This window comes from Eptesicus fuscus, chromosome 15, assembly GCF_027574615.1.
Source record: "Eptesicus fuscus isolate TK198812 chromosome 15, DD_ASM_mEF_20220401, whole genome shotgun sequence".
Classification (NCBI taxonomy): domain Eukaryota; kingdom Metazoa; phylum Chordata; class Mammalia; order Chiroptera; family Vespertilionidae; genus Eptesicus; species Eptesicus fuscus.
Genome location: NC_072487.1, coordinates 53,907,825 through 53,917,288, shown reverse-complemented (window position 1 = coordinate 53,917,288; position 9,464 = coordinate 53,907,825). Strand labels below are relative to the sequence as shown.

General features: G+C 40.3%; 1 pseudogene; it reads right to left on the bottom strand.

Annotated features, from left to right (window-relative positions):
- Positions 1–975: 975 nt before the first annotated feature.
- On the bottom strand, positions 976–1,480 carry LOC129151580 (ferritin light chain-like; annotated as a pseudogene).
- Between the last annotated feature and the right edge of the window lie 7,984 nt (positions 1,481–9,464).

Genomic DNA, 9,464 nt, shown 5'->3' with positions numbered 1-9,464 from the left:
TCTAATTAATTCCATTTACAGATTCTAATTTAACAAGTAGGGGACACTTGTTCTTAAACCATGGAATGAGACAAAACGTGACAATAGTGCATAAAGCCTGTGCTAGTCATAGAGCATTGACAGTATTAGATATTATTTTGGTGTAGGTCTCAGGAAAACATAAATTCTGTCTTGGCTCAACCTCTTCTTTTCTTGTGTATTTACAAAAATGTACATTTACAGCCCTAACTGGTTTGGCTCAGTGGATAGAGCGTTGGCCTGCGGACTCAAAGATCCCAGGTTCGATTCTGGTCAAGGGTATGTACCTTGGTTGTGGGCACATACACAGTAGGGAGTTGTGCAGGAGGCAGCTGATCGATGTTTCTAACTCTCTATCTCTCTTCCTTTCTCTCTGTAAAAAAATAATAAAATATATTTTTTTAAATGTGCATTTAAGAGAACAAAGGCAGTTTCGCATTTCATTGTTAGCTGGGATTGAGGCTAATGCAGAGAACTTTGATAGGCTGGGCTGGAGCACTCTCCCTCAAGCTTCAGCCAAGGTTCAGTTCAACACACTTGTGAACACAAGGGCAAAAATAAGTAGAGAGAGAGACTCATCTGGGTGCCAAGGTGGCCTAAACTGCTTGGGCAGTGGCCTCAGGACTATTGCTGTTAAATTCATCCGTTTTCTATTTTGTGTCTCAGGCCTTTTGTGTCCTAAGTAAAAAAATCTTTGCCTGTTTCCAGGTCTCAAAGATTTTCTCTTACGTTTTCCTCTAGCAGTTTTATGGTTGTAGCTTTATGTTTTATTCTGTGATCTATTTCAGGGTTTTTCTCCCCCCCCCCCCCCCCTGCAAAAAGCTTTATTGTTTCCATTTGGTCCAATGCATGGGAGAGGGCTGCAGGGTAGTTAAAAAGATGACTAGTGGTTTCAGGGAGAGGCTCTGGCAAAAGCCAGACACTAGGGGAATGCAGGCCTCTGGGCTCCAAAGCCTCCTAGTGGTGCTTGAGGGTGAGCCTTTAAAGAGATACTCACCCAGCCCAGCCTGGGGACCCACTAGCCTGAGGAGGTTAGTTAGTTATCACCCATCTTCCTGATAAGTTTCACCTCCTTATCCAGGAAGTCACAGAGGTCTAGGCAGGTAGAACCCAGGGCATGCAGATCTAAAAGGGCCTGGTTCAGGTTCTTCTCCAAGGCCATGGCAACTTCCATGGTGTCCTGAGTTTCACCCCACTCATCTTGGGAAGGCTTCTACACATCCTGGAAATTAAGGTGGCCACTACACTGGTTTTGCATGTTTAAGAGATGCTTGGTGCCCTCATGCTTCTCCTTGGCCAACTTTCGGAAGAAGTGGCCCACACCCTCCAGAGCTACGTCATTGAGGTCAAAATAGAAGCCCAGAGCGAGTTAGGTGTAGGAGGCCCGCGGATGCAGATTGACCAGGTGGTTGACAGCAGCCTCCACCTCGCTGAAATAATTCTGATGAAATTGGGAGCTCATAGTTGTTCTGCAATAAAGAGTTAAAGTAAAAACAACAACAACACAAAAAACGGTGCTGGCTGGTCTTGGAGGCTGAGGATGGCTGAGGTGATTCTGAAGGTGTTGACTAGAAAATAGGCTGTGGGGTGGTCGGAGGCTGGAAGAAGGGGCATCCATGGAAGAAGGGGCATCCCTGGGGCTGTTCCATCCAAGCGCTGTAGAAGCAAGAGACAGAGCCTGGGGATCGCTGAGGGCACTGCCTATCCCAGGTTACTTTTTGTGTGTGATGTGAGGTAAGGGTTGAGGCTCATTTTTCCCATATAGCTATCCAGTCATTACTGCAACATTGGTTGAAGACTGCCCTTTCCTCATTGAATTATCTCGGCAGCTGTGTTGAAAACATGTATGCATGAACTCTCTAATCTGTTTCATTTGTCTGTCATTACACCAACATCACACTGGTTTGATTACTGCAGTTTTATAGTAAGTCTTGAAGTCAGGTAGGCAAGTCCTCCAACTTTGTGCTTTTATTTCAAAATGATTTTGGATATTCCAGATCATTTGTAATTCCATATACAGTTTAGAATCAATGTGTCAATTTCTACCAGAAAAGACTGCTCAGATTTTGGTATGGATGGCATTAAATCTGTAAATCAATTAGGAGATAATTGATATTTTAATAATATTGAGACTTGCAATTCATAAACATGTATACCTTTTAATTTATTTAGATTTTTTAATTTTATAGTTTTCAGTGTACAGGTCTTGCATATATGTGTTAAATTTATTTCATTTTCTATTATTATAATTGGTATTGTTCCTTTGATTTTGTTTTCAAATTTTCACTGATAGACCATAAGAAATAAAATTGATTTTATATATTTACCTTTTAACTTGTGACCTTGCTAAGTTCACTTATTAGTTTTAGCAGGGTGGTGGTTTTTTTTTTTTTGTTTGTTTGTTTGTTTTTTGTAGATTTTGGATTTTCTGCCTATGTAATTGTGTTTTATTTCACATAAATTTTTAAAGTAATGATACTGCTCAATTCTTGTCTTGGAAACTGACCAATACAGTTACAATTTCCCCATCTTTGGGAAACTCATGGACAATAACCTGCATAGATGAGGGCATGTTGGTTATATAGTGAGTCAGTAACCAGCAATCATGGGAAGTCTTAACAGATTTCCCTGATTGAAGATGATGTGAAAGAGCTTGATGAATGCCTCTTGGTACTCCTCCTTAAGAAAGAGGCAGATGGCCCCTGGTCAAGGGGTTTGTTGGGGCATCATCCCGTACACCAAAAACGTTGCAGGTTCGATTCCCAGTCAGGGCACATACCTAGGTTGTAGGCTCAATCCCCAGTTGGAGCACGTATGGGAGGCAACTGATCAATGTTCCTCTCCTCCCTCCCTGCCTTTAAAATCAATAAATGTAGCCTCAAGTGAGGACTTAAAACAACAACAATAACAACAACAACAAAACAGAAAGAAAGAAAAGAAAGCAATAGATGAGGCAGGAGAATAAAGGCCAAAGAGAAAAATCAAGGAGTAAAGGATTTGAAGGGATTGTGGATTGGGCTAGGTATCCAATTAGGAGAGAATTCTTCTTGTCTGGCCTGTGGCAGAGTCTGCTAAGATATGCCTCTCAATGAATCATTTGTGTGGGCAAATGTTATCATCAGTATCTCCAGGGATTCTTCTGTGCTGAACAGGAAACTGCAGCACTGATGGGTACTGGTATGGCTTTCTTCTCTGCTTCTTCAGGCCGTTATTTGGAAGAATAACTCAGAAGAAATAGGGTTATCTGGGAAGTATTCACTGCCTAAGATACATATCTGGGTATAGAATTTGGATTTGGAGACCAAGATAATAGAAACTGAAATTATAAGCTCTTAGTTTGAGATAAAGGTGTCATGGCATTTTGAAAAGAGAGTTGGAGTTAGGCAAAGCAGGGTTCAAATATCAGCTCTCTGGGATGTTCTCCATTTTCCTCCAGATGCACATTGCAACCTTCTCCACCTTACTCTGTGTGCTGGGAGGTTGACCTAAGATTTGCTCTCTTGCTTCTTGTTGGGTTTAGCCAAGAGAAGGTACTGCTGGTATTCAGATGGGGGGAAGTGAGGTAAGGATATTTATTTCCCCAGCTCTCTCTCTGCTGGGCTACAGTTTGGCCATGGATGCTTCTGACACCTGTCCTTCTCCCACAGCTTTCTCTCTAGGCCCTAGTGACCACTGGCCCTTCTTGTCCCTTCTTGCCCAAGGATAGTAAAAGCTTTCTGCTATTTCTATCCATGGGTTGTTTTATGCCTCCTTGCAGGTTTTCTATAACTCTGCTCATACCCTAAAATGGTCTATTCACTAAACTCTTCAATCATTTCTCATCTGGACCCTGTTAGACCAGCCTACCCATTTAATAACTTTGGATCTTTCAGGAAGTTATTCAGGTTCCTGAATCTCAGTATTTTCATCTGTTAAGTGGGGATGAAAATATCACATGCAAAGATAAGAGAGAACACCGTATATGTAAGCATCACATAGTAGACCCAGTAAGTGGTACCTATCATTATCATTATTAGTAGCTATTATGACATGAGAACTGGCAAACTCAGGGCATTTTCTAGTGATTTTTCAAATATAATTATAGAGCTGGTTACTACTCATCCAGAAGCATAAGACTGAGGCAGATAAGCTCAAGGAATGAAAGATGGAAACTAAGAAAGGAGTTAAAAAGACTTATTAGTATTATAAAATAGAGTAATTTTGATATTTTAATACAAGAAAGAATATATAGTTTTAGGGGGTCTCAGAGACTTGATGGGTGAATCCTCACACCTAAATATTGCAATAGAGGTGTTCACCTTGTTATAAAGAAACAGATTTTTCAAAAGAAGAGGTGTGGAAGTGCTACATATTACAAGACAAATACTTGAATAGAGATGCATTGGCCTGTGAATCAAATATTGAAAAAGGCAGAAGTATAAAAGAAAAGAAGCTATTATTAACATGAGGACCTCCTGAAGATTAGCCAGCCAGATGGAAGAAATGTATTCCTGACCCATAGCTTGTACTAGTCATGGGGGAAAAGAGAACCAAAGAAGAGACTCAGTTGTCTTGCAATTCTGAAGTGGTAGAGGTCTTCAGAAGACACGACCAGATCGTAGGTCTGGTAAGGAAGCAAGGTGTGTAGGTATGGTATCTTGATTATCCCCAGCTTGCTTTTATACCATCACTTGATGCCCACTGCTACTCTGGCTGGCTGGTCCTTTCCTTCCTCCACATCTCAGTGTCTTAGAGAAGCCCACAAGCAATTTTGATGGAAAACTTTTAGTTGACTCACTGCTCCCATCCTTCTAGGGCGTACATATCTGCCTGGATTGAGGCCTCAGAGTGGGTTCAAATAAATCTCCCCATCTTGATACTTGGAACCTCTCTCCCCACAGACCCACAGACTTCATCACTGAGTTCAACTAGTCATGCAGGCTGCTCTTGTTTTGAAGAAATTATCTCCAAGAGGTCCTGCAAGTCCTTTGCAGTTTACTTTCTCTTAAGTTCCCCTATCTCACTTACTCTGATGAGCCATGAATATCTGAGTTCTTCCCCCACTGGGAGGCTCCTCAACTCCCATATAATTCAAAGGACAAAGATAGAAACCAGAGGGTGTCAGACCTAAGCAAATCTCAGATTTCACCCACCTCCTAATAACTCCTTCTTTGCCCCACAATGTTTTTCCTCCCAGCAGGTAGATGAAGTGATGAGACCCTTTCTGTACTTAATTTTGAGTTTTTAAAAGGAGAGAAATTGAAAATAGCTTCTATTAGCCATGGGGAAAAAAAAATCCAGAGAAGAGATTCAGTTGTCTTGCAATTCTGAAGTGGTAGATGTCTCACAAGGGTTGGGGAGGTCCACGTGTGGACAATTTGTCTCTGAAACTGTAAGCAATCCCAATGAAGAAGAAACAGAGTAGTCTCTAAATAGAAAGAATCCTCCACTCTATTCAAGCTGAGGTCTTCAAAAGACATGACCAGAACAAAAGAATGAATATAAAGGATGATGACGATTTGTACAAATGACGTCAGAAAAGCAAAAGCTCAGGATAAATTGTAACTTGTGGACAATGCTCAGGACATCATAAAAGACACAAAATTCTGTTTGGAGCAAGCTGAGGAGTAAGAAAGGCAACAGAAAATGTCCTGGGTAAATGCTTTCAAAGCTATTCAAAAACTCTTGGCCTTTGTTTGCTCTGCCAAGGAGAATGACCTTATGAATGGAAAGGGTAGAACAAACGGGAGCATAAAAAAGATCATTGAAGGCTAAACTGGTGGAGAGACTGTGAGCTTCAAGTCTCTTGCCCAGGAACGCTGTATTCTAGACAACTGTGAGACCTTGCAAATGAGGTTACTGAGACACCTTTGGTTATCTCAGAGGGAGCTGTGAAAAACGGGGGGTGTCAGAAGACTGGAATCAGCTAAGCATAGTCATGATTTTCTAAAAGAGGGAAAAGTGGGTTATGTAGAGGGATTGTAAACTGGAATGTTTATCAGACCAGAGTACAACTAAAAAGAATCACATAGGGTGGATGGAGACCTTAGTGAGCTGGAAAGGGCAGGCTCTCTCTTGAAGGGACAGCTGTTATTTAGCTCCACTTGGCTGTAGCCATGTCCCAAATTGCTAGAGCTTCAACATTTTTATGTTGAATTTTATTATTTTCAAATGGGGATAACTGTTTAAAGCTTAGAAACATTTTGCAGAGTGTATTAAACAAGTGTGGGGGACAGATAGGGTCAAGAGGCCACCATTTTGTGACTTCTGCCCATAAATCTGTCTCTTTATAGCTAAGAAACTAGTACAATCTATTACAAGATCACCTGGCAAGCACTTTAAAGGGATTGATGGTCCTTAGGAGCTACATGGTTCACTAGGGACCAACATGCCACACGCTAACATCCCTCCCCTCTTTGATTGGCAGTGCTGTGGTAGACTTGGGTGGTCTGATTCCAGCAAGACTTTGATAGGGATGGTAATGTTCCCCTTGGGGACCAGATGGAAACGTTCAAATGGAAGGTCAGTACTTCTAGGTAGATTCTTAGCAAACTGAAAAACTGTGCTCAAAGTTGATGAATTAATAAACCAATAATGACCAATGGGGAGGTCTCTCTCTCTCTCTCTCTCTCTCTCTCTCTCTCTCTCTCTCTCTCTCTCTCTCTCTCTCTCTCTCTCGTTTTTGACCAATTAAACTTTTAGAGCCCAGAAATGAACTCAAGAATTCCCTTATGGCTTGATGCCTGCAGGATGCAGTGAAAATATAAACTCTGTGATCTTGGATTTATATTTTATAGCCCAGGGGCCAGCAAACTGATCCCTAAAGTTTTGTTGGAACACAGCCACACCAAAGTTTTTACAGTGACACTGGCTGCTTTTCACAGATTATGACAGAGTTGAGTAATTATGATAGACTGTGTGGCCTGCAAAATCTAAAATATTTATAGCTATCCCTTCACAAAAAAATGTTTGCCAACTTTCTAATGTAACCAAACATATTAGTCATCTTTGTGACCTTATCATACTGTTGATTAATATTGGATTTGCCAGTATTGGTCAATAAAGACCCTAAATCTATATTATATGAATTACTATCAAGCCACATCTGGAATTCTAGATTGAAACAATTGACTTGAAGAGCAGAGTGTTAAATTTATTGTTGTTAAATTTTAGCTTATTGTTTTATAATATTTTTTGTCCAGTGAGTTGATAATACCTTTGGTTTTATGTCCAACACATCCGACTTTTGAGGTGGGCCAGGTTGGGCTCTTATGGTGGAATAAGATTCAGAGACCTGGGCCCAGATGGCAGCTCAGAATGAGTCAGAAATAGATCAACCCTGAGGGCAAGTTCAACATGAAGACTCAGGAGAACAATTAAGGGTCAAGGTCAAAGAAGTCATGTCCATCATAATTTCCAGGAGCAAGGGCAGAGTAAGAGATCAGGGGTGAGTGAATGCAGACATAAGACTGGAAGTGAAGTCAAATGAGAGCAAAGCAAGAGAGCTCTCAATTTTGTCTGTTCAGTGCCCAGGGCCCTCTCTTTCTGAATTCATCTAGATTTAGATGAATTCCTGAAGGTGGGGCCCGCATGATGGGATTAGTATCTTTACAAGAAGAGGAAGAGACCAGAGTTTACTCTCTCTACCTCCTGAGGACACAGCAAGAAGGTGACCATTCTGCAAGCTAGGAAGAGGGACCTCATAAGGAACAGAACCTGCCAGGACCTTGATCTTGGATTCACCAGCCTCCAGAACTGTGAGAAATAAATGTCTCTCGCGTAACCCACCCAACCTATAGTATTTTGTTATAGTAGCCTGAGCTAACAAAGAGAGATGTCATCAATTTTACCTTTTAAAAAAATTGTGGTATAAAACACATAACAAAATTGGTTATCTTAACCATTTTTAAGTGTATGGTTCAGTAGTGTCAAGTTCATTCACACTGTTGTGTATCAGATCTCTAGGTCTTTATCACCTTTCAAAACTGAGACTCTATACCCATTAAACAACAAATCCCCATTTCCTTTCAATTGTACTTTCTAAAACAAATAATTATTAAAGTAGCTAAAGAGAAACATTGCCAGATATTTAAGAAACTGTATTTCAAAAACAAAATAAAGAAAAGTAGATGCAATTTTGGTATATTTTCATGGCTTGCTAATTAGTATCCTCTTTTCCACTTAAGTATTTGAAGAGAAAAAAGTAATTTCTTCTTCCATTTACCTACTGAGGGTTGAGAGCTTCAGGGGCTGTGACCAGATTTTTGGCCCTCGGTAGAAGGATCCCACTTAGTGTCCTTCACTGCTATGACAGGCATGCAGAAGAAACCTTGAAGGGGGACGTGTGTCTTCTCTGGTGGCATGCCCCATAGGCTTATTTTTTAAAATATATATTTTTAATTGATTTCAGAGAGGAACAGAGAGGGAGAGATGGAAGCATCAATGATGAGAGAGAATCTTTGATTGGTTGTCTACTGGGGATGGAGCCTGCAACCCAGGCATGTGCCCTTGACCAGAATCGAACCCGGGACCCTTCAGTCCGGAGGCTGACGCTCTATCCACTGAACCAAACTGGCTAGGGCCCATAGGCTCATTTTTAAAGAATCAATTCCTGTTGTTGTCTTCCTTCTTGCTACTGAAGAAATTCCATAATGTTTTAGAATTCCTTCTCCCTAGAGTTCTTTTTTTTTTTTTTTTGTATTTCTTCCATATGGCCTGACCAAAGCTCAAAGAGGAGATTACTACCACATGCATTCCACATGTTCTAGCATGACACATGATAATTTTCTTTGTCCTGATCAGAGGTGGCTTTCCAGTGTGTAAAAATTGCCTGCAATTCTCTAGCTATTTACTAAGAAATTTCTCCACATATGCAACTCTCCTGTAGATTTTAGTGGATGGTTTTATTTTTAATACAGATTGCTATTTGGAAGCTCCAGAAGTTATTTTTATACCATGCAACTTTTTAAAAATAGAAATATCTTTGTATTTTCTAAAGATACATGACTGTTGTAAAAAAAATTCAAAGGTTAGATTATGAATGAAAGTCCTCCGGCATTGGCATCCTAATAGATTATCCTTTATGTCTTAAAAAAGAAAACAACAAACATTTAAACAGAATTCAACAACAGCTTTCTTGCATCAGTTCAACACATTCTGTATCAATGAGCTGCTGTAGAATATATGACATTGATGATGAAGTTGTGTGGTTAAGGGCCAATATTCCAGAATCAGAGAGACCTGGGCTTGACTGCTGTGTGTACCATGGAGCCACTTATTTTTATAAGCCTCAGTTTCCTCATCTTCAAAGTAGGAAGAATAATAATCTTCAGTGTAGAGATAATTATGCACAGATTTGTGGGATTATGGACACAGAATATCTGAGGCTCTTAGCATTAATGTGTGGGATATAGTCAATTCTCAGTAATGGTAGTATCATAATCACAACCCTTTTATTATTTTTTTAT